General features: G+C 42.6%; 1 protein-coding gene across 3 annotated transcripts in view; it reads left to right on the top strand.

Annotated features, from left to right (window-relative positions):
- Positions 1-26,001, top strand: part of DAAM2 (dishevelled associated activator of morphogenesis 2) — a 276,677-nt gene that overhangs the window by 7,391 nt on the left and 243,285 nt on the right. For 2 of the 3 annotated variants that reach the window (XM_019549617.1, XM_019549615.1), the window contains exon 2: positions 9,474-9,619. The gene's annotated coding sequence lies outside the window, so the exon portion shown is untranslated. Of the gene's footprint in view, positions 1-9,473; positions 9,620-20,630; positions 20,864-26,001 lie in introns of those variants that run through there. The other variant, XM_019549616.1, reaches the window with a different exon arrangement.

Raw genomic sequence — 26,001 nt, 5'->3', positions numbered from 1 at the left:
CTTGCTCCCTTAATAAAAAGGGCAGCTGAAGAGTGTAACACCTGGAGACTTTTGCCTAAGTTTTCAGTCACCACCCTCCATTTCTGCAGGGGCAACTGGAAGCACAGATAATTTAAGGGAGAGTTTTATGCCTGTGGTCACTGGCACCTATATATTAGGTTCCTTACATCCCACAATCTAGCACCACAAATCAAGTCAGTGCTTTAGAACAGTGGTCTCCAAACTTTTTTGTTTGTGCACCCCATCAGTAAAAAATTTTTGAGCACACACTCCCAATATATGTATATTTATATAAATATAAATATAAATAGAAGTTCTAATATTTTCTTCCCGCACCCTAATGGATCATCTTGCACACCCCCTGTGGTGTGCGCACCCCACTTTGGAGACCACTGCTTTAGAAAACTAAACAGCATTAGCTGAACCTGCAAATATTTTTGTCCAGAAAAGATAGACAAAAATGGACATGTAAAAATGAGTGGAAAGGTGGCCTCAAGTGTCTGCCTGGGATGTTCCAGATCATGGAAATCAGAATCTACCTCTGTGCAGTGAAACAACTTAGGAAGTGACAGTTAATCCTTCACTGTTAATTGCCCTGAATTGAGACCAAACACAGCCTTCTTACTATTTACAGCTCTGTGGTGTCTAGAAAGGGTTTTAAAAAGCACTGAATATGATACTGCATCTGAGTTGCATCTCTGGTTCTTTGTATAAATAATTATTCTGAGTGGCATCCCATGAAAATCTCAGGATAACAGAGAATGCAATGCAAATAGCAACATCAGAATTCGAGAAGTTTGTTCATTATTCATTGTACATTTTCTGTAAAACAGAGGGCTTATTTTTTAAAATATTCACTGCACAGACATCCATTAGTCACTGCATTATTTTAGCTTTTGAATACTTGTCACTCCCAATGAGCTGTTTGCAGACTTTCCCATACCCTCAAATGTACACATCCAACTCTCCTTAGTCTGGGTTATTTTTACCATGACAGTGTCAGAAGTTGTCATTATTTTCTCATTTTTGTGTGCATGGAGGTGAGCATACCAGGGAGAAGAGGTAACTAGAGTTCTACATCTTGATGGAAGAAGTTAACTCAGCTGAAGCATTACTGCAGCTGAACTGTAGTTCATGAATTATTAGAAGTCATATTTCAGGAAAAGGCCTTCCTCTTTCCTGCTGGAGTTCGACTTCCATTCTCTTTACTACATAGCTCTTGTTCTCAGTCACAGCAGTTTTTTCTGCCTTGTCTGATATCCAGTGTGTTCTTTCTGACAATAGTTATCAATGTTTTATGGATTTGCCCTTGAACTGTGCTAGCAAGCTGTAAAAAGTCTCCAAATTGTGCAAATTGTGTAACAGATCTGATAAAGTAACCTCTTGGCCCATAGTTAACTTGCTGGTTCTGCTGAACCAAGCAAAATATGGATCACAGCTTATGCAAGTGTGAAGATGACTACAGGTTTATTCAGTTCAAATAGGGGAACTAACATATTGAAGGTTTTGCTGCTGTGGTCAACAACTATAGACCGCATGCTCTGCAAATTCTATAAGTTGAGCAACATCCAGCTTGGTCAGTGATTGGGAATCAACAGTAAAAAGTCACTGTGCTCCAAGAAGTTGCCCTAGTGATTTAGATGTATACATACATTTAATTTTAGGAGACTGGAAAAGAAGAGATTAGTTAGAAATATACAGGGAGTTGGATCATTTTTTCCCAAGTGCCATGGTGGCTTTGAAGGCTAAGTGTAAACCGAATCATCTTAAAAATGTTGATTCTAGAGGCTCTTTTAGACTAGTAGGAAACATCTTTTATAATGAATGCATGCATTTTTTCAGTGCTTCATGAGAAGAACAGTAGTCCAGTCCTGGTAAGTCAGATGTTTGGGCAGGGAGAAGATTTGTCACTATTGGGTCTCTATCTAGGTGTGTAAGAATGATAGTTAGATTCAGACAAAGGGAGATGTATCCAATTTCTGGACTTTTTTCAGTCAACGTGAGCCTTCTGCTACCCTGCTCAGGGCTCTCTCCTGTCCCTTGTTAAACTGTCCCCTTCGAAAACTTCTGGAATAGGTGATCTCTTGTATTGTTTCCTCCTATGTCTATAACCTGATATATTATTCTGGTCTAGTTGCTTAAGACAACATTTTCAAGAGTTTCCATTTTTTGGCAGTGTTTTAGTTTTAGGGTTCCCAGTTTCAGACACTTTAGGACTTGATCCAGATCCATGAATTCAACAGGACAACTTGCACTGCTTTCACTGGGAGTTGCAATGGACCCCTTGGCTTAATTCTACCCGCATCACCAATACTGCCAAACAGAGTCGTGGAACACACAGAAAGACTCAATCATTTGCCCGGTATTCTGAGATAGTCAAGATCAGACCCAAGACTAGAATGCAACAATTTCTGCCTTCCAGTGAAAAAGAAACTGCACAAGAAAAACTGATATAATCTCCTGAGCTGTGCAAGAATCCTGTATAACTGCCATTCTTGAAGTAGTTCATTGCTTTTCTTTTTCAAAAGTCTCTCTATTTTCAGTAAATAGCAGTTTTACCACCTGTGCAGCACCTGTAGGTAGTTGAGAAAGGATCTGTGTTTACCAAGATCTCTCCTTTAGCTGTACTGATTATTTCATAAAATACAAACACTGAAACTGCTTAAAAATTCTTTTCACACACAGGTTCAGTAGTGACCAGCTGATTATTGAGTAATCGTTTTGCTGTAGGACTTTGTAGTACATCACACTTTCAAACTGCGCTGCACCTTGGTTTACTTTGGTAAGGAGCTTATTGTGGCTGGCTTTCTATGTTTACACAGGAAAAACAGTTCTGGGTAGACATATCTAAGCTAGCGCTAAATCTGGTAATTTGGGGACCAAAAGTTAGGGCTATAGTACCAGCAGAACTAATTAACTCAGGTAAAGTGCTGCCCTAATGCAACCATACTATTTCTGGTACCCAAGCAGACATAGTCAAAGGTATCTCTACAAGGCTTTGTATAGTTTTGTGTAGACATTTGTTTAGATCAAGAGAGGGCATAGGATGTCATGCTCCCTCATGGCAGCTATATTTGGGCTAAGGCTGACTGGGAGATCTAATAGCTGTAGAGGGGTCATGTCAGACCTGCACACTAGGAAGTGTTATGGGGAAGTTCTGGCCACACCTTTTTATAACGATGGCGTAATCCCCAGTGATCTCATTACTATCCACTAGTGATCAGAATTACAAAGGATCAGGTTTACATTAGGAAGACATCCATGCACATCTAGGGGAACTCAATCTAGCTCTTTGGTTTGGGCCTCTCTGGACAGAAAAGCGAAACATGTTTCACCTCTGGAGTGTTCTCAGGGCCAAAAAGGTGTCTTACATAACCTTTTTAGTTAGCTGACTCTTCCAAACATTGCATTCTATGGTGAGCTTGTGAGCACCTTAAGCTGAGCACTTGTAAGAGTTGGATGTTATCATTCCTATCATCATCATCATTATTACTATTATTAAGAAAGTGAGAGACATGAACTAAATTGCCAGCAGCCATGCAAAAATTCACAGGTAGTCAGGATTACAACTCTGTAACACAGAGGTAAGCGATAGGTGCTGAACCATTAAATAAAGATAAATCCTTCTACTTGCTGCAAAGGTAGCTGCCATTTTTGAGCTGAGATGCCACTCACTGCCGTGGAGACACACGCACACGGGCCACTTACCCTTTCATGAATATGTACTCTTTTTTGCTGTAATCTTTCTTTTAATATAAAAGGGTCTGTAGGGTGGTAAAAATATCCAATGTCTTGTATGTATTTCATGATCACTGTAAAAAAATAAATGCTCATTGTTTGTAAACTAGATATATCTACTGGTTTGTGTGGTTACTGGTCCTCAAATAGAAACCAGTTTAGTCTACTGGAAACTTATAGAAGCCATGTAAAGAGTTCCTAAAGTGGCTTATTTAAATTTGCCTTGGCACAGAGGTGCATAAAAATAAAAATGTTGGGTGGATCAAGTTAAAATGTTTTCTAACTTCTGAAAGCCCTTCAGTTCTGATTCACTCTGAAGTGTTGACCTAAGATTCCATTCGTTCATAGTTTATAAATGTGTTTGCCCATGCCGAACTGTCGGCCATAACAGTTTATGTCAACTTCCCCATGGCCCAACACAGAATGTGCAGGCCTTTCCTTTAAAGCCCTCAGAATTTATATAACCCTGCAATTGTAGCAATGCAAATTGTGGCTCTGGTTACAATAACAAGGGCTTAGGGAATGCAGAGAGAGATTGTAACTGCAAAGGCATAAAAGCAAAACAAAACAAAACCCCACATGCTGTTTTAATTTTCAGCAGCCACATGAGAACTGTCCTCTGGTTCCTGGCTATAAATAAATCTCTGCCGTCATAGGAAGACAGCAAGCAAAACAATCCACATTCCTCCCAATATTTCTTACAGTTAAAAAAAATAAAGGACAGGTAAATGTTTCAAAAGCAAAGTGTGTCTGCGCAGAGGAAGGTTGAATTAACACTCAAGGGGACTGATGTTTGTATCTGGCAAAGAAGTGTCATGTTAATCCTTCCGACCTCCTGCCTCTCCACAGGCGCATCTCCGACAGCAATGGGGTGTGTGCAGAGTAGTGTCTGTTGCTACACCCTGTTTTGGGACTTGGCTCTGCTGGTGGGTCCTCTTTTGGGAAGATGTAGTCATGGTTCCATGCTTGCCCAATTTCTTCTATCACCTTTACAAGATCCAGTGTCTGTGCCACTCCTAGGCTATCCAGGAAAGCAACGCTCCAGATTATGCCTGTCTCCTGTGGAAAGTTGTGGGGTGGGGGAAAGGCTCCTTCTTATTGTCTTCCCAGAATTACAGAGGCAGTTTGATGAGAGATGAATTAGCATATTAGGGACTATGAACTGACTTTGGGAAGAATTCCACTTCAGGAAGAAGATGCCCAAAGAGAAGATGTCTGCCATCTGAAACCCTACATATTGGGTACAAGCAGTGAGGTAGGGTGTAGCTAGACCTTGAATACCCATGCATTCCAAAAAGGAAATCAGTCAGGAGAACTGCAAGAAGAGGTTTTGCAGGGTACTTTGTTCCCCATTAACACATTCACGGAGCAGAAGTTTTGGGAGGATGCTGGACAAGTGAAAGACATGGTCATCGTAACGAAGTGGAATGGAAGAGATGGAAATGAGTAGGACAAGCAAAATGTTCACCTTTTTCTCCATCCACTGTAGTTCACTGGAAACTATTACTAAGAGGAATCCAAAGAGGCTTCATTTGAATTCAGATCAAGACTAGATGTAGACAATAGCTCAGACTATGGTAACAACATTTTTTTAAAAATATGACCTTTAGGTACCACAGCAGTACTGTGAGACCAACTTATTTTAGTTATTTTGCATGGTGGAAATTCTACCAGATTATTCATTGCCACTGTGTTTTGACCATCACATGGTGCATTTGTCAAAGAATCAGAAAACAAGGCTGCAAAACCTTGGAGTGTGTTGGTTATGGGAATTTCAGGGAAGGGGAAGAGGAAGTTCAGGTGTGAAACTCTAATTCAGGTCTCTGTTATTAATAGACATCCTTGTGTCTGCTTCTTTGTGATCACTGGTCTGAAAAGCCAGCAGTTTCTTACCCTGAAAGCAGCCTTAAAAAGAAGAGAAAGCAGGAATAGATGAAACAGAATTACTGTTTACATACACAAGTCTGCGGTAATGAAAAGTATCCATGCAAGAGAAACACAGAGAGTGCAATATAATAGACACTTCACACTTACACACAAATGGCCCAAATCCAACTCAATCTTTATGTGCATAAATAGCACTTACACACATACATTTAGCTATTTAAGTGGCCTTGTGGGCCTGTTCTGTAGATTTTGTGCTCTCTGCCCCCACAAGAACACAAAGTAATTCTGTATTCATAACAGAAAAACAGAGAAGAGCCCTCCTACATTTTAACCCATTGGCTTAGTGGTTACCGTATTTGCCCAGGCTCTAGACCCCACTTATTTAAGTTCTAGACTCAAAAGTTTTCTAACTTAGATCTCCCATTCCCAGCAGAGTCTCCTAATTGCTAGTACAGGGGCTAAGTGTTGGTAAAAGCACCCTACACCCTTCCTGTTGAAGGAGACTCATATGAAGGACCAGAAGGAGAGAGCAAGGCATAGGAAATGTGGCTCAATAGGTTGGGCATTACCCTGGAAAGTTGGGCAGCAAGGGACTCTGCCCCTCTTCTTGCCCTTGCCTTAAATAGCATTCCTGTTTATTTAATAGTAAATGGATAAAATGGGGAAATAGCATCCGGATATTTTCTGCAATTTGCAGTAAGCACTACTAACCCCTATAAAAGGGAGTTGGACTGGCACAGCATGTTGTGCTCAAATCAAGGTGTATTACAGAATATATTATCTGCATTTTACCACTTCTGGCCACAGAAAGCAAAAGGGGCACATTTCCATAACAGCGGGGGCCATGTTTCTCGTTTTTGAAGAAGGGTGACAATTTGAACCCCTGTTTTGCTATGGCAAGTTAATTCTGTGAGCAAAAATGAGGTAATTTTCATCACCAAGTTTTCCCTTGTGGTTAGATAGCTGGAGGTGCAATTTCTCAGATTTGCATTTATGGTTCAGGTGTGGGCACAAACATGTCTGCACTCAAAAGTGGGCATAGAACCTATGCAATCTGTTTCCCATTCTCTTGCTCTCACATTAAACCATGCTTCCTCCCAAGGAGGTTTGGTTTCAAATTAAACCTCCACAAAGAGTGAGATGCTTTTAAAAAAAAGGCCAATCTATTCTTCTGCAGCCATCTGAATTCATCAGTAGAAATACTAGTGGCTAATCCACTAGCTGAAAGTCTAAACAAAGGATTTTAATTCTCTCTATTAAAATAGGAAATGGGTTTTATATACCAGTGCAACACAGAGAGAGCAAGTGAGTGAATGAATGAATGCAGCTGTAAGGTGCTATAAAGTTTTTATTTCAGTGGGTTTGAGATGACCAAGTAACTCCTAAGTGCTTGTGCCATAAGTGAGTTATAGAGGTAATCCCCAATAAATGCTAGTAAAATACTTCATAGTCCTCTCATATCAGCAAGATTGTATTTATGTAATTTAATTTTGTTTATTCATTTATTTATTTACTTTTGCCTTCCCTCATATCCCCCACTTTGAAGTCCATTAGCTACTATGGAAACAATGTTTTAATTAGGGCAGGATTTAGTTTTAAGTATAACATAAAGTCAGGCTGTATAATCATTTGAAATGTATGAGGGCATATGACTTTGGAATGATTAATGTGAGCACAGATGTGGTTTCTAAAAAAATGTAAGGGGATTCCTATGGCTCAGGTTCTTAGATACTGTGGTGGTAAGAGTGATACAAAGACACAGGATGAGAACCTAGTAATTTAATGCACATTAATACACTATTCCACCAGAAAATCTACTGATATAAGCAAAACGGCTTGAGAAGTCAGGAGCATATATATTTATGGGAGTCCTGCTAGGTTCAGCCTCAACTCTGATGAGATTACCTCTCAGTTGAAGCACAATGGGACAGAAGCTCGTGAGTAATCAAATCTGCTGAGGACTATTAAGGCAGAATGAATTCAGAAGATGATCCAAGTGAGAGGTTAGAAGTCAGACAAGGTCTGGGAACTGATTCCTCACACCAGTAAGCTGGAAAGACCTACCTGGAGCTTCATGGCAGGAGGGGAAGTGGTGAGGCCTTAACACAAGGGCAGGCAAGTATTTTGGGCAGAGGGCCGCTTACTGAGTAGGACCAGCTTCTCATTCCATTACCGCATATGTCTGTAGTGTCCAAGAAGTTAACATGAGTATGAATGTTGTGAATGCATTCATATGGGAAAACCACTCCTTCAGCTTTAATGATGTTTCTTTTAAAACAGATTTGTGAAATGTGAAGGACACAGAACAAGGACGAGGTCACTTTCATGGCATTTCCTAGAATGACAACAGCATAGCAGCATTTGAAAACTGTTTTGGGACCAAATCTTTGTCTTTTTAAAATACTAAGAAAAAAATTGCAACAGTACTTTTTCAGTCTTCACTTAAATCCTAGAAACAAGTACTACTCTGTCTGAAGTAGTTGATACCTACAAGTCCAAAGAAAGAGCTAATTATTCTACTCCCAAAGGACAAATATCTTTGTACATCTAATATACCCTCCAAGCAGATAAAGTTAGTTTTTGTGAAAGTTTAATTATACAAATACTGGTGGATAAATGGATTGCACACAAACTAGAACCTGCACTAAGTTCACTGGGAGGTTCCATATTAGTAATGGCATTCCTAACCCTTTTAAAGTTAAGCATGCATTTAAGGGTGTAGTTCCATGTTACAACTAGCATGTACTTACTCTAAGGAATGTTAGCCTGTGCTAAAGTTAGCACATGCTGTGAGCAGTCACTTGTTATGGGTTAATACCCCATCTAACCTACACAGCTCTGACCTGCTGCTAGAGGGCTGGTGAGCAAGGGCATTGCTAGGAACTGCTAAGTCTGCTCTGTGCCTGCCTGCCTCTTTGCTCTCTAGCTGCAGTATAGGTCAGAGGGGGAGGGTGGCAGGGGTCCCCCAGCCTCCCCAGGTCATTTGGGATACCCCCCTAGTAGCAACCTTGCTACCTGGATCACCCCACACTCCCCTATCACTTCTACCACACTGATCATCTGGCAACTTGATTGCACTCCTGTTTCTCAGATCACCTCACCCCGATCACTCACCCACAGTGATCACTCCATGGATTGCCCCCCTGCTGCCCTGCTTCCTCCCTGCACTCCTTTTGGCTACTTTCATTGGGCTTCCTGTTGCCCTGATTAACCTGAAAGCATCAGTGGGGTTCCCCCTTCCTGTCTGCTCCCAGTCTGCCTGCAACCCACACCACTCCTATGCACCCAGATGCAGCCAGTGCACTCTTGCCAGGACCCTCATCTGTCCACTCACCCTCCAGTCCATCCCCCCTCCCCAGCAACTGTCTAACAGCTCTGCACAGGGGAAGGGGGCAGGTATGTGAGGAGCTGCTAAGCAGCTGTGGGGCCCAGCAGGGGTGGAATGGGCTCAGTTGGGGTGCACAGAGACTTGCCAGACCCACTTACAGCCTCCCAGCACTGTAAAATGGGAGGAGGAGTTGATCCTTGGGACCTATGCCAGTTGTTACAATGTCACTGTTAAATGTGCTTGATACAAGGGGACTAAATGGCTGTAACTCAGAAAGAAACAAGGTTGTAGCTACAATGGTTTTGCTACACTCAGGTTCCTACAGAAGTATGTATATGTAACAGTTGCATTGTATCCACTTCTTGTTATCATTTGACATCGATACAGTTATTACATCTGTCTATACACTGTAACTTCTCTGAAAAGCAAGTGAATCAGTGAATCAGTGAATATATGTCTGGACTTTCTACAGCAACAGTAAACAAAATATTTTTTTTTTGGTAATTTATTTCTCCAACAGAACACTTCCAGTGGCACAAAAGCTGTACTAACTTATGTGAAGGTGGGTCTTTCCTACACAAGTACTGTGAGGGCCAGAAAATTAATGTATGGTTGCAAACAGAGGGAAAGAAGAAAGGACATCAAGTTCTATAGGAGATCATCCAGGTTAGTTCTAATTTGCTTGTGTGTGTGTATGTGTGGTCCTCCTCCACTAAAATCCTTATTGCATCCCCTGTACTGAAGATCTCATCTACACAAACTAATGGGACTCCATTACAAGACAGTCTTCGGTTTACTAGTTACCACATGTTTATCAATTGTAGGGTAGACAGAGCTAATACATCTCAGTAACTGGATAAAACCACGGGCAAATTGAGTTTTTAACTTTGGTCCCATCTACACTACAAATTTTAACAATGTTGTAGGTTGGCTTAAGGGCGTATATTAAAATGTGGTGTTGGTTATAGCTGTTGTGTAACTGGGGTCAGTTTTAGGTTAAACTCTCTCTTTTAAGATAAGAAATAAATTTGCTTGAAATAGTAATTTAGTAACTTGATTGACTATGTTGGGGGGGGGGGGCGTTGCTCACAATAGGTACCAATGAAAACAAATGTTCGTTCTCTCTAACCCTATGGGATAATATCTGCCTCTTTTCCATGTTCTCCAAAGACATTTTGACCCCAATGAAGCTTTAATCTGTTAAAAAAGCTTATGTGTTCCTAAAAGGGCTATGGATTCAAGCTCTACATACAACTTAATCTAATTAATGTTGAAGAAGTTCAACATTTTCATAAATGATTTGGATGATAGGACTGAGTGCCCATGTAGCAAATTTGTGGATCAGCTCAAGTTCAGTGGAGTGGCAGACACCCTAGGGGGAGGGCTAGGATCCAGAATGAACCAAAGTGGCTGAAAAATCATCCACAATTAATCAGGTGAGATCCAACAAGGACAAATGCAAAGTCTTGCCCTTGGGATGGAATAATTGCATGTACAAATACAAACTGAGGAATGACTGGCTAGGTTGCAATCTAGAAAAGGATTGGTGGTTGCAGCAGACCATGCACTGAATATGCACCAACAGTCTATCTTGTTGCAATAAAAGCCAACAGCATTCTGGGTTGTATTAATAGGAATGTCATTTACAGATCCATGGAAGTGGCTGTGCTGCTTCTATTCAGCACTGGTGAAGCTTCATCTGAAGTAGTATGTACAGTTTTTAGCCCTGCACTTTAAGAAGGATGTGGACAAGTTGGAAGGATTCCAGCTCTGAGCAATAAAAATTTATTAGGGGCCTGGGAGTAAGACTTACAAGGAAAGGCTGGAAGATCTAGATTTATTTAGCCTGGAGACGAGAAGACTGAAGGGAATGTGATGACATTCTTCAAATATCTGAAGGGCAATTTATAGAGAAGATGGAGATGGGCTTTTCTCTGTGCCTGTAGGGGATAGGAAAGAACAGTTCCCTCAAGCCACAGCAGAGGAAATTTAGGTTGGAGACTAGGAGGAATTTTCTGACTGTGAGGGTAGTCAAGCATTGGAACAGGTTATCTAGAGAAATAGTGGAGCAGGTTGGACAAGCCCTCCTTTCCTATCATTCTGTGAACCCAGATATCTTAGAACTGGTGCTGGCCTTTAACTTTCTTTGGGTTTTCTGCAGGAATCATTTAAATGGTTGAAATACCTTGAGGAGAATGGATCTCACATTATCTCCGTCATGTGGGAACTGAACAATCATGATGAAATGTGGCCCAATCCTACATTTGCCCTAGAGAAACTAGGGAAGAATCAGAATCCCTACATTAAATGCATGCTGCTTTCCTGGCACATGCTGGATCTCCTCCTGGCTCGCATTGTCACTGATGGAATTCAGCCTTGCAGGCAATGGGTGTGCCTCTCTTCATATCCCAGTCACACTCTTCACTCAAATTAATGCTTTCCCTCCACCCCTTCAGAGCAGCACAGCTTTATTGTTAATCACTTGTACTGCTCAACATCCCTCTCCAGCATAGGAGCTGCACATTGCTAATCCCCTTAAAGCCATCCTGCCTGCCAAGTATAACAAAGAAGCTTTAATACTTTTTTTTTTGTCCTTTCTCCACCGGCACCTACATTCAAACAATTTTCCAAGTGTGCAACTCAGCACCTCGCTTCCATGAACATGGAGCCACCTTTCTGTAGGAACCCTGTCACATTTCCAGGACTCCTCTGTATACAGGAATTCCTGTAAGGAAAGCCAAGTGTTCTTCAGGAAAGTGTGTGTCATAAACCGGGATGACTTCTATGTGGTAGAAATCATGCCATGTCCAGGAAAATCAGGGTGGGTTAAATGTGGAAGAATTAAGAAAAAAGAGGAGTTTGGGAGCAGACAGCTGAGACTAAATGTCATTTACCATCAGTTGCTATAATAAGGTCAGCTGCTTTCCTAATAGAGCACAGCTTCTTAGAAAGGGATTGGCTCTTCTAATTATTTTGCATAGGAATTCGAGAAAATATTTGTAGTTTGGAATTTATGTATCACTTTGTACGAGCATGAAACTGTCTAACCATTCTCCAGAGCAGGGGCTATAGACAGATGCTATTATTCCCACTTCACAGATGTGTTACTGTTATAGAGTTGGTGGGTCAGTTGCTGGAGCCTGCTCCACCTGCTTTGTTTCACCGAAATGGTAGAGAGGATTCCAGTTAAAACCTCACAGACCCAACTACTTGTACAGTCTTTTTGAATGGAAGGGAATTTCTATGTGGTGTGGGGATAGTATAAAAGTGCTATATTTTTTAGCTTGGTCCCCAGGATAGCACATTAGGGACATTAGTTCCTTAGGTAAAGGATGTGCAGATGAGGCCCACAGATAGCTGAGTGTCATTTATAGCAGCTGTGAAACTGCTCTAAGTTGCAGCAGAGGCCAAACATGCCCCTGAACAGTAAGCCACAAAGGCAGCTTACAGCCACCTTTGCATTTTCCCATCTGGTCTTGTTCAGAGTTGAGCTCTACCAAAATAAATCATGTGGCCTCAAGTCTGAACCCAAATTAAAAACTGTTCCCCATGCGGGAATAAATGGGAACTCTAATTCCATAATGAGATGTTCCTGGACATTTCACTTATTTATTGTTTCTAGGTTTTGTGTACATTTTTACATTTCAGTTCCTTCTGCAAAGACACTGCCATGCTTTCTTTGTAAGTGACTGGACACACAGGTGGAGACTTCATTAGTCTCTTGTATTAGCTGATAATTTTTTTCTGTTGCTCTGGATTAGCATCAGGCAGGTCTCTGAAGGGTAGTCCTCCTAGTTTGAATAGGTCATGAGCACAGCACAAAGTATTGCATGTAGTTGCTAGTGCTAGATTACATTCCAGATCTCCCACTTTCCCCTTTGTTAGGGAGAGCTGCTCAGAGGCCATGTCTATAATGCTGCTGTAGTACTCCCCAGAGCTTTGCTGAGAAAGACCCTCTTAGCTCCTGCTCTCACTTTGCATGTGTTAAACCCAGGAATGAGGTGGGGAAACTGTCCTGAGGGCACCCTCCTCTGCTCCTCTTGAGACCTCTGCCAGTGCTGTGTTTGCCTCAGGATGGCTTCAGGGTTATTTCTGGGCTTGGCGTTGGAGGAGTGGGAGTGGGTCAGTTAGGTATGCTGAGCAGTGCTCAAGAGATGCAGCAGACAAGGTGTAGATATGCCCAAAGGACACTGTTTGCTCATGCTCACAGTTACATTCTCCTTTTCTAAGCGGGAGGAGAATACTACGTGGAAGCCAACATGTGGCAGTCATGGGGGGAAATGATAGGGAGCTTCATTTTACAAAGCAATGACCTGTACAGCTCTATCTTTGACTTCCCTTTTGCCTCAGAGCAGTTGTAATCCAGTTATATTGATGAGACAATTTCCTTTTTAGAAAAAAATTATTTTGTCTCCCCTTCCTACTGCTTCCTTGTCTCTAAGTCTTGCCCTTCCAATCGTTTATAAACATTTTGACTGGCTAAAAACAAATGGCTGCCCTTCACCTTCCCCATCTGTTTCCCTTGCATCAGGCTCAGTTTCTATCTCAGCAATGAACCACACTTGCCAACAACTCATTAAATCTAAATAGATAATGGATATGAGGGTTAAAACGGGTTTAAGAAAGAAGGTGGGAAATGAGCCAAGAGTGTGAAACAGAGAATTCAGAGAGAGGAAGCTGCAATGTGCAATACAGAGAGAGACTCAAAACAATACTTCAGATCCCAGTGTCCTTTTGGACATAGATCTGAAGTTGGTAGCTGGCCCAAATGTCTATAACTAGCTAATCCTAACCCCTGGATCTCAAGATCTCTCCATGTGATCTAAACTTTGGATATATTCAAGTCTGGATATGATTTTTGTGGTTCAGCCCCATCTCTGAGCCTAGAATAGACTCATTAATCAGAACAATCATTGGGATAGCATCTCTCCATTGGAGCAGCAGAGAAACTTCCTTGTTGGTATCATGAGGACTGCTACAAATAATTAGGTATCTGGTATGTTGACTTGGATTTGTTCAAAGGACATTTTCCAAATGTATAAGCCCAACATTTTGATTTACTTTACAATTGTTATGAAGCTAGGGCTTTAAAATTCTTTTTCTTTTCCAATCTACCTTTTTTCCTCTCTAAGAAAATGAACCCCCAGAGACAATTAGTGCTTATAATAGACTTCAACAAATAGTACTCATTTTTACTTTTCTTGTGGCAACAGTCAGCTAAGAAATTTTGTACTTAATGGTGTATTGGTGTCAGCAGTATGCAGGAAAAGTAAAGCTGTAAATCCATTTCAGTTTCAAATTACTGTCAGTAGATATATGTTCTAGGACAATAACACACAAACATGTACATACACACACATACATGTGTAGATTCAGTAGCACTTACCCACTGGAAAAATACATAACTCATTAGTTTTCATATTTTTGAAGTGTCCATCTCCTAAGGAGACTTATTAGATGGCCTGAGCAGCACTGTCTACAACCTAAGTTGATTAAAGTTCAAGTATGCTCAAATCTGAGACTCTGGCTTGCTCTATTATATAGAACAGGGTGAAATGTTTGAATCTGGAACTCAACAGTTCCTAACTTTGAGGCTATTTCAGCCTGCATGTGCTACAAAAGTCAGTGGGAACAGGAACAAGTTCCTGGAGTTCAGGTTTTGGCCTGGCCCCAGGATTAATAACAACAACAACACTAATAACAGCAATGCTAACTAAAAGAAACTAGATGCACATATATATTATTCCCATCTTACTAAGCAAGTGTCCTTCCCAAAAGGTGACAACACTTCTGGGGGTAAGATAGTGAGGGAGGCAGGGATTTCCTGAACCTATCCAAACATAATGTCACCTTTATTGTTCTCTCTCATGGTGGTACACAATCTGCTGTTCTGCGTGAGCTCTGTGTATTACAGCCAGGAGATGCTTGATCCTTTTCACATTTTTGGAAAGTGGAAAACAGGCAGAACCAGTCTCCACAGAGGAAAGATTAAAGACTTGCTAATTCTGCAGCCTGAGGTGACTGAGCAAAAGGAGTCACTGATCCTGTTATCAACATTTGAGAGATGGTGTCAGACCCAGACATGGCATTTAGCCCTGCCCACAGAGCTGTATAATATAATCTCATTGTCAGATGGAGCAGGCAGCCTGGCACTGGGTCTCCATTCACAATAGGCACCTTTGTTCCCAGATAAATGGATGTGTGTCCCTTTGTTTTGATAGCTGATCTAACAAACAATTTAGATCTCCAAAGGCAGTGAGGTCTGATAGAAACTGTTGCAGGACATTCAGTGAAAAACCGTGTGTGTGGATGAATGGATGTAAGCATGTATGGCACAACTTACCCTTTTTAAATAGTTCTTTCCCCCCTGTCTTCTCATTCCCTATCACTAAGGATGCAGAAGGACCTCTGGTTCTTTATCTGATCCTGTTCATTTCAACATTCAGACCTAACTGCTTAGGAAGATGATCATCATGCCTTAAATACAAGACCGTGATTCTGGGTAAGGAAGCAGTAGGAAGAGTTTGGAAAGGAAGAAGTAGGAAATTTTGCATCAAGTAAAGTCAACACAGCTACGATTTCACTCACAGATTCTGTTAACATGCAAATATATAAATAACCACATAGATTCAGTCTTCATTCTTGGATTGCAGAGCTTGGAAATGCATTGTTTGGGACCCAAGGGTATCTCTCTCACTTCCTTAAGTAGCTATTTGATTTCTCTGATAATTTTGTTTTCTCTGTTCTGGCCCCTTACATTTCAAAGGGACTGGCAGGGAAGCAGGACTGGCTGTCATTTTTTTGAGGCAGAGCTGAGTTTTATATTAGAGAGGAAGACCTATATGCTGTGCTCTTTCTGACAGAGATGGTACTTTCTTGATTTGACTGTTTCCTTTAGTGTAAGCTATAAACCATTTTCCATGACAGGATAAGGTATATGTTGCCTGTGTATATCAATGGGGATTCCTCTTAACAGTAACAGCTGTATGATGATCAGGCTTATTTTTGCGATGCACTTTTTAGGTTTCAGTGAGGCAGCAGGAGCTCCTAATTGATAAAAACTACCCTGCCTTTTGCTTCTTCCACAGTGGGCACATCTACACATGCATTTGATCCAGCCTAAGTTTAGTCTGGTGTAAGATACTCTGAAGTAAGTGCTTTTGGGCAGGCACCTACACACGTGGGGATTAGGGAGTAGATTTGCTGCTCTTTACACCTAGTTTCCCACAGCCCTGCAATGGGTCCCTGCCACGACCAGGTGGAGCTTTAGGTTCTCCCTGGGTGCTAGCCCAGGGGCTGGCAGGGAGCACTGGGCCAGGAGACAGCTGCTGCCAGGGCAGGGACTGGGACAGGGAGCCCCTGGCTCTGGCTCCACAATTAGGGGCAGGGGACTTGTAAAGAGCTGCAGGGGAGGGGCCCCCTGCCTCTGGCCCCCTGCCCCAATCCATGGGTGGGGCTGCTAGCAGCTAGTTTGCTGCTATCTGCCCCACCAGCAGATCAGGGCAGGGGACTGGGACCTACTCCACCCCTGCAGCTCTTTCCAAGCCCTGTGCCTCTGTCACACATATCAGGGCATGGGGGTGGAAACTGTCCCTGACCAGGACAGGTTGTAGCCCCCACCCTGCACACCAGGAGGAGGCTAGACAGCTTATTCCCCACTCAGCTTGGTGAGCCTGGAGCTTGGGGTGGGGAGGGGGATAGGTTGGGGGGATTGTTCCCTGCCCAGCTCCATGAGTGCAGAGCTGAGCAGGGAACAAGCTCCCCAGCCTGTTCCCCCCAGCTCTGTGCTTGTGGAGCTGGGCAAGGAACAGGCTCCCCTGCCTTCACCAGCAGGGAGGTCAGTGCCGGCTCCATGACCGTGGGTTGATGCTGGAAGACCCTTATCTCCCATCAGTTCTGTGATGCAGGGCTGGCGCTGGGAGATAAGGATCTCCTAGCACTGGCCTGGCAATTGCAGAGCTGGCACTGGGAGATAAGGGTCTTCCAGCCCCCCACTCCCGAATTGTGATAGTGGAGTTGGGGCAGGTAGATAAGAATCTCCCTGGCCCCACTCTCCCATTGCAATCTTGGAGCAGGGGACTTGGAGCTCCCTGTTGCCGTGGCAGAGGAACAAAGTCCCCTACCAGGCTCCTATGGTAGAGCCTGCCCTGGCAGCCAGCAGCTCCTGGGGGCAGCGATCTATCTCCCGGCCCCTGGTGGACAGCTGGCCAGAAGCAGATTTTGCTCCCAGCCAGGCATGTACATGAGTGCTACTGCACTGCTACTAATCTCAAGTAAATTTGCTACTTGCATCTGCAGGTAGGAAACTTACTCGGAATTAGGAAGGTTTATTGCATAGTAAACGTGCATGTGTAGACGGACATGTTTACGTCACAGTAAATTATGCTAAAGTGCAGTTAAACGTCTCGTGTAGATGTGTCCAGCAACTATAAGTACAATTGCTGGATCATATTTTAACACTCGAGTGAAGCTGATTAATTTTACACCCACAGTTCAGAGTTGGAAAAACTGAGAAATTGAGACATTAGATAATTTGCCCATTCTCACACAAAAAGTCAGCCCAAGGGCTGGGACAGAACCTCTAGTCCACAGTGCTTTTCAATAAACCGCACTTACCTTCCAGTACTAGAAGATAGGAGTCCTGATCTAACCCAAGGACCACACTCTCTGAAGAGACTATTTAAGCCCCACATTTGGAAGCTCAAGTTCATGCTTATATGTATATATGAAAAAAATGTAGCAGACTTAGAAAAATTAGTGATTGAACAGACCCGTCTAATCATCTATCTTGCTGGCAACAGTGCAGGACTGCCCCCCACAGAACAGATTCTGGCATTTGCAAATATACCTGTAAAATAAGAATACATCTTTTTATTCATCTGGAGTACTGGGATCCCTCTATATTTTTAGAGATAGGTATTTTGTATGTTATGCTGCTTTCACTCTGACATCTCTCACTCAGGCTTTTTTGTACCCATTTCACATCCATATGTGCTGACTGAGAACTAAGCAAATGATCTGGGTGACCACTCAGGCAGGGCATTTTATTTCATTTTCCTCATGAGCACACTGATGGTCTGCCTTTTCTCCTGTGTTCACACAACTTAGGCCCTGTACAAGATGCCAAGGTAAAAGAGGAGATGGTGCCAGTAGCACTTAGACCTATCTCAGCCTTAGCCTCTGGTCTGAAGGTCCAAAGCTGTTCTTGGGCCTTCATGCTGAACTTCTGGCTCCTCTGCCAAAGCAGATGGGGCCTGATGTTGAGACTTACTCTCCTTCCTTTGTTAGTCAGTCAGTGTCATTCCTACCCTCTCCCTTTGCTCCAATGAAGATGTCAAAGGTTCTGGGAGAGGAGTGGGGAGTCAGGCACCTTGAGCAGTTGGTAAGGTTACAGGAAAGAGAACAAGTAAAAGACATTACTGTAGCTGGTGACAAGTACCTACCCTGTAAGAGAGGGAGCTGAAGGATTAGCAGTAAAGGAAGGGTTGAGCGAAGGGGACTAATAAAATGGAAATATTAATGGACATGGGACATTGGTGGGACATAAGGCATTAATAGACAGGTGAGGGAATTGGGATGGGGTCACGGATGGCTGGGGAAGGCTTTTTCAGCTTTGCGTAACTAACACAAATTGTATGTGTAAATCATATAAAAAGCTCGATTTTTTTGTTGTGCAGAAGCCAGACAAGCCTGTGGCACTGTTCACACTAGAAGAACTTTAATCAGTTCCCATGATTTATTAATACAGGGCTGTTAAAGCTTAAGACTGGCATTTACTAGGTTGGATACCTTCTCCACTTGTAGGGCTGGACTGCTCCTTTGGAGTGGTTAATCGTTGTCTTATGATCATAAGATCATAGAAACATAGGGCTGGAAGGGTCATCTAGTCCAGACCCCTGCTCAAGGCAGGGTCATCTTTGACTAAACCATCCCAGCCAAGTGTCTGTCAAACTGCTCTTGAATATTTCCAGGAACAGGGGGTCCACAAATTCTCTTAGGTGGCCTGTTCCAATGCTTGAGCAACCTCATAGTCAGAAAGTCCCTCATAATCTCCAACCTAAATTTCCCCTGATGCATCTTAAGGCCATTACTCCTAGTCCTGTACTGGATGGCAACAGATAAAAGTCAATCTTATCCAATGAAACCAATTGTGCAGGCCTCGTTAGCACTAACAGGACCCCTGCACTTTGTACCGTTATTTGTTATCGTGCAAAACAAGCTTAGGGTGGCGCCAAACTGGAATGGTAGCATTTTACCACATTTTGTTCTTACTGTGTGCCGGTATTAAGGACTGTATAAGGTTCAGGACAGCAGTAAATTGGTTCCACATTGTCTGGTTTAACTTATCAGTCTGAAGGCAATGCTTTTCTCCAGGGGACTTTTGCCTTATATGGCTAAATCATATTTTTAACATAGCTTTTTTGGGATACGTGTTGGTCGGCATTGTCCCTATCATTGTTTAGTTGTTATCACAGCAAGCGTAAACAATCTGTACAAAAAGCAAACCATATAGTGCCAGTGTGGATAATTTTTATGAGATTGATGGGTGGGGGAGGGAAAAGGAGAGGAAATGGAACAGATCCAGGATTTCTATAAGAGAACTGTGTCACCTTCCCTAAGTGTCAGGGAGTGCAAAAACTGCTGCCTGTCAGAGAGCAGGAGCAGTACACTTAAAAAAGGCATTTCTCCTATGTTTACTGTACTATGTATATTCAAGGTAGGTACATATAAAGCTGGGGAGTGGAAAATCCACTAAAAATAGTGGATAACTATGAAAATAAAATTATGCTAAGAGTGAGAGAGAAAAAACCTAGGAAATTACAGCTTTGCATTTGCTAAAGATGTATCCTCTGTATTATAAAAGATCTTAATGGCAACGTAGGCTGAATCACTTGCAGACATCCCTGATTGGATAAACTGTGTAAAATATTCATATATTATTTTGGGGGTTGGGGCTGGGTGGGGGTTGCAGGGCAGTGTGATGTGGGCCACCTGAATTCAGTTCCCATTGCTCAAGGCTAAGATCAAGTGTTGGCCTTTTGCCTCAGATCAAGGTGGGGGCATCTGAACCCCAAGACCTCTAGGCTTGAGCCTGCATGTAAGATGTCTGCAAATGGATTTGGGAGCATCTAAAATCCCAGGGTGAGAGCTTGGGATGGAGGATGCTTGCTGATTGTAGCGCCAGACATGGTGTTTAGAACAATTGAGTTCTGCCTGCTCAATCAATATGGTTTTGGAAGAACTGAATTCTGCTCAATCAATATGATTTGAAACTGATTTGGCTGATTTGACCTGGAACACAAAATACATTAATAAAAAAAAAAGGTAGTTTAATTAAACAGTCAAGTCTCAGGTATTATTACCCTGTCTCCTTCCTGTTTCTAGGATAGTTCCTACCCACTTTTCTAAGTACCCTGACAGTCTTGAATGAAAAGCTGTATGGAAAAATAAAGTGTTGTTGTTAATGGGGCATGTGGGAAACTATTTCATACCCTGATGGTTATCAGCAAGGTTTCAAGCAATGAGTATACACCCTCCCCATAACCTCTTTTATCCAAACAGCACCCACCCAGACACCACCCCCTTCGGATTTCCTCAAAAGTGCCTGTTCATGCATATTCATTGTCAGCCTGGAGCTTGTCCCTTTAAGAAAGTGTAACACAGTAGCAGAGGAGGGCCCTGCCTCCTGAAGCTTGTAGCACTGGAGCCCAGCTCTGGAATGGGAAACAGTTCCTGATCTTTATCCGAATACAGTACTCACAGGCGGTCGCCCTATCTCCAGCACTCAGTACCATTCAGTGTGGAAATCAGCACTCCTGCCTGGCTCCCTGACACAGGCTGGAAGTTCTTGGGTTCTGAGCTCAACTGCTGTAAAAAGCAAATAGGAAAATATACAGCTGGATCAAATTGGTAAGTCAAACTAGAGTCACATCCTCCTCCTTGGGCTGCAGCTTTGCTTTATTTTTCATACTCTTTTCAGGCTGTTGTGTGGATTCCCCCCTCTCTTCCCCTCCCCATATTGTCTTCTAAGTAGAGCAGCTGGGAAAAAAGTGGAGGGCAAACAAGAATGTAAAATGGCTAGGAAGCATTTGTCCTTTCTTGTTTCTTTCTTTCTTTCTTTCTTTCTTTCTTTCTTTCTTTTTTTAAATCTCCCACCTCCCCCATGAATGCTTTGCTGTAAGAGAAAACCAGCCACTGCATTTTGTAAGGGGGTAAGGGAAGAGTTCTAACTGGCTTTTGTAGTGAAAATTATGTTTTAAAAAGAAATCCTTTTAAAGAGCTTGAAATGAAGTGACTTGTCATTTCCTTTAAAAAGGTAAAAACACATCTCATGTTCTACATTTCTTTAAATGTAATTGACTCCCTGTACAATAACGGAAGGTTTTTAAACATGAGCTGTTGATAGAAAGTTTGTCTTCTAAATATACCTGAAAAAGTTGCAAATGATGTTGATTTGTTTTAGATAAAAATGAAGTGGTAGAGTTGGACGCTCAGGCAGTGGTACAAAATGCAGTTTTGTTTGCAGCAGACAAGAGGGCAGCATTGCTACATCTGGTAATGATCCACTGTCAAATAGTTAAAGTTGTTAAAACTTTGAAGTGAATAAATGAATGAGTAATAAGTGAGTCAAAAAAAAAAAGATATATGTGTAGAGACTGTTATACTGTAGAGTTTTTATAACAGGAAAATCCTTGAATTTTCTTTTTCTTTTTTTTTTTTTAACTTTATGGAACAAATATTGGCTAATGATCTGAACTGTTATAAGAATACATTTTATATCAGTCACATCAGAGCCTAGTTATAAAAATAAAATTCTGAATTTATGAATGAGAGAGGAGTTAAATCTTTCATTGACCGGTTTCCTGGCACGCTAGCCACTGATGTAGCTTTTTGAGCAATGCAGAAAAATGACTCGTGCTGCACGCGAGCTCTTAAAGGTAATGTAGGGTTCTTATTACTGCTTCTCCTGTATCAGGGGCTGTGCTTCATGAGTAGATTCAACCAAAATAAAAAATGATAAGGTACAGGACTAAATAGTTTGTTAGAATTTCTGAGAAACATCTTTTGAGAGAGAGATTGGAGGTTAATTCTATGTGAACCAGACTGCAAATCAGAATTTGAGCTCAGAGTCTAAAAATGTATGTTTGCATCCAATACAATCAAGTGATCAGTGCAGAAGATTGGACTGAGTAGCCAGGATTTGGGGGCCGTGGATCTGTCTCTGACATGACTATGGTCAAGTGTCAGGAAGGTAGGGTGCTAGGTGGATGGGCACTGGGATTACTTAGTTCTATTTCCAGTTTTGCCAGCGATACTGCATTACTTGAGACTAGACTCTTAACTCTTCCATGCCTTTTTTTACCCATCTATAAAATAAGGGTTGCAGCAGATAGTATTACAACATATGTATTGCTATATATACACATTCATCCATGTCTGTGGGTATACAAATACTTAACTTTTTATAAAAGGTGGCTTTTAAGTGCCTTGACATCTTCAGATGAAGATGCTAGAAGAAAATGACAGTATTGTTTTAAATGATATCATTCAATTAAGGCTAGAGAGGGCTCTGAGCTCACAAGTTCCTACCTAGCCCCAAATTCATCAGGGCTTGATATCTATTTTAGGGTTTAAGATTTCTATTCTTTCTTGAGTGCTAAGGTAATCTGAAGTTGCAACATTCATTCCTACTACTTTAAAAAGTGCTTGGGTAGGGTGGAGTGGGTAAAATTAGTGTCTGAAATCTTAACACAAGACATGGTGGGAAAGGCAGATTAATGCAGGCTGAATGACTGTATGGAATCTGCTTATTCAGGCTTTCCGTGACTACACTTCATTGAAGAGTTTAGACTACTGTTACATGCGTTGGGCCAGTAGCATGTATGAACACTAATTAACTTCCTACATTGCAGGAGGCATTTAAAGAAGTATGAGGAAGCATGTCCTTGAACTAGTGAGCAGACAAATACTACCCTTTTCTCATTCGTTGTGACATCTGTTTGTCTTTGTCATGCATCCACGGGCAACATGCCTTATAAAATACCCCTTGATGTGATGCATTCTCCAACATCAGATTTTTCTTCCCTTCCCCCAATATCTTGATCGCTTTCTGTTATTGAAGATACTACTTATTTGCTTCTCTCTTTCTCAGCTGGAGTGGTCACAGGTCAGTTATCTAAGTGCTGCTTGCTTTTGCTTTTTCAGTAATGTGCTTTTTTCCTTCTTCAGTAACTTCATTTTAAGCAGCTGCCCTTCTGGAATTACTCAACTGGAGGTCCTGCTGTCCATCTGTCATTGAATTTGGTTAGGGTATGCCAGCTTTCTCAGGGAGATAAAGGAGGCTGCCCCCAGAGTTAGATGAAGTGCTATGTTGTTTGGCTAATCCCTGATCTAGAAAGGTGGCAGGAGTGATTGATTCTCTAAGGTACTTTAGCAAGGCCTTTAAAAGACTGAATCTCCTTTTTTGATTTGGGCTATAGAGTCATGTAATGTACAGCATCAATTTTCATTCTCTGCTCGTGAAACTCTTACTAGTTAGGGTAACAAGATTAAAGTGTAGATAAAATGATCAGAAACATCAGGGAAAACTTGCCTCTAAACAATGCCCCTTTGAGCACCCAGGCTGCTCTTGAGATGGCTGTGACAACTAGTATTTTCTCTCTTCACTGACTGACATTTAGGTCATAATAATAATCCCGTTTATCAGTTGCATCTTCCAACCTGCTCCTTTGGCCAGCATGTCTGCTTCACGTAGCATGTACTTTCCATCCAACTTCTGTTGGTTTTTTCCACTTACTAGGTCCTCAGACTGTAGTCTCCTATTCTATCCACTGTCCACAGAGTACCTGATCCCATTCCTACTTATGTTCCTAGGATTCTGCTTGAAGGTCTGTTCCAGAGCCTGCACTGTTAATTTATTTGTGCATGATGCTCAAATGTGGCTCTACTCCTGATGATTGTCTTCATGTGACTGGGGTACATACTTTCTAAAAAAAGAGAAAGATTCCCCCTCCCCTGGTTTCTTAAACTTGTAAATAAAACTGGGCTGGCTTGAATGGCTTTTTTGAATACTGAGGTCTTTGAGATCACCCATTACAAACTCTTTCCCTAACAATGAAATACTCTTTACCCTTCCGATGATGCTTATGACATTGGGATCACCCTGAAGTCTGATTTTTTTTTTTTTTTTTCTTTTGGAGGTCTTGTTTGTCATTTAGTTATGCTGTTGCTGACACCACCATGTGAGTCTACCCAGACTGAGACCCGTGGTTGCTCTGTATACTGTTGACAGTTCAACTCTTAATGATTTGTCTCTGCTTAGTAACTACCAGTGTTTGTTTTGCAGGTCTCTTAGTTCTTGCTCTTAATGTAGAATTGAACACCTGCCATAATCTGCCTACTATAGACTTCCATAAAAGTCCTCCACTGGGAACACCACTGCCTTTTTGGAGAAGTGAAAATTACAGTACAGTTTTTTTGGTACTCACAGTACAGTTGGATATGGTTTACTTCCTGCTCTTAGTATGATCCCCTTAACATAAAGACCCAACTGCTCTTCTAGCAAGGTCCCAACTCATATCTCTGTTCCATCTGTAGAGTTTGGTAAGTTAATTGCACTTTGTTGTGTTTTTCTTTTTGTCTATGGAATTTGATTCCTCTTTGAGATCACTTGTCATTCTTATAAATCAAAGGGGGCTGGCTTGTCTGGGCCTCATTTACTAACTTGACCATTATGTCTCGATCCAGTACCTGAAATCCTTATACAAGGGATGTTTCTGTCTATTACTTACTCCCATTTATATTCATAGAACATGACACTTTGACTGTTCAAAACCATGTGATGAAAATGTATGTGAGTGTGTGCAGCACTGGATGGATTTGCAGATCTGCTTATAGGTGTTCCTGTCTTCTCTGTGGCTGAATATATACATCATTGCCCTGAGTCTATTTGTAAAATTCACAGTTGAGAGAGCCTCCAACTGCTGGTAGGCCTTCAGCCATCCTGAATTTCATGTGTAATTGGCACGCATTAACAACTGGTGCCTCCTGCGACTGGTGGGGGGGGCACCATGGCAATGAGTAGGGACCTCCCACAGCTGGTGCTGCTGCCCGCACCTTCTCCCCTTTGCCGCCAACAACTGCCCACAGAAGCTGCAAGCAGCTTCAGCGGTGGTCAATCTCAGCGGGGGCACGTGTATGCGTTGCCTATGTTGGCACGTGTTGCTACCAGATCATGAGGGTCTGCAGAGGTGACAAAGAATAGGGTGTGAGATTAAAGCATGGGTGGGCAAAATATGCCCCACAGGCTGAATGTGGCCCATGGAGGGTTTTTGTCCAGTCTGCGGCAGGTCCCTCGGTCCTCCCTGACCCAGGCACCATCTGGCCATGGCGTGTCTTGCTGTCCCTTGGGCACGCAGAGGGGCTGGGGCAGCTCCATGGCTGGACTGCCTTTCAAGGTAACCCAGGTGGCAGCAGCTCCTTCCAGCTGTCACTGCCACTGGCTTGAGTCCTGTGGTACTGGTGGGGACCTGAGTGTGCAGCCCTGACCCGGTCTGGCCTACGCCTGCTCTGGACTTGCCTGTGCTGAGCAGCGGTGGCAGCCAGGCAGGAACTGTTGCTCAGCATAGGGGAAAAGCAGCCCCTACCCCTCACTGCTGCTGGGCACTTCCTGCTGTAGTTGTCTGGAGCCCACGCATGGGCTGCCCTGTATCTCTGCCGCCATCACCACCACCTCCAGGCTGCCCAGTGGGGCAGCACAGAGCAGCTGCAGGGCAGCCCAGTGTGTGCACTGGGTGGCTGCAGCAGGAAGCATCTTGCAGTGGTGAGGAGAGGCTGCTTTTCCCCCTGCACTGAGCAACAGTTTCTGCTCTGCTCTGCTGCTGCCACTGTTCAGCACAGGCGAATCTGGAGCAGGTACAGGGCGGGCTGAGTTGGGGCTGTGGAGCATGAGTCCTCATAGGTACTGTAGGGATGGGGCTAGCAGTGGCAGCAGCCAAAAAGAGCTGCCACTGCCTGGTCTGCCTAGAAAGGCAGTCCATCTGCAGAGC

Source organism: Crocodylus porosus, unplaced genomic scaffold (assembly GCF_001723895.1).
Source record: "Crocodylus porosus isolate Cpor-Errol unplaced genomic scaffold, CroPor_comp1, whole genome shotgun sequence".
NCBI classification, from domain to species: Eukaryota; Metazoa; Chordata; order Crocodylia; family Crocodylidae; genus Crocodylus; species Crocodylus porosus.
The sequence above is the reverse complement of the archived record's forward strand: the minus strand, read 5'-3'. Positions and strand labels throughout refer to the sequence as shown.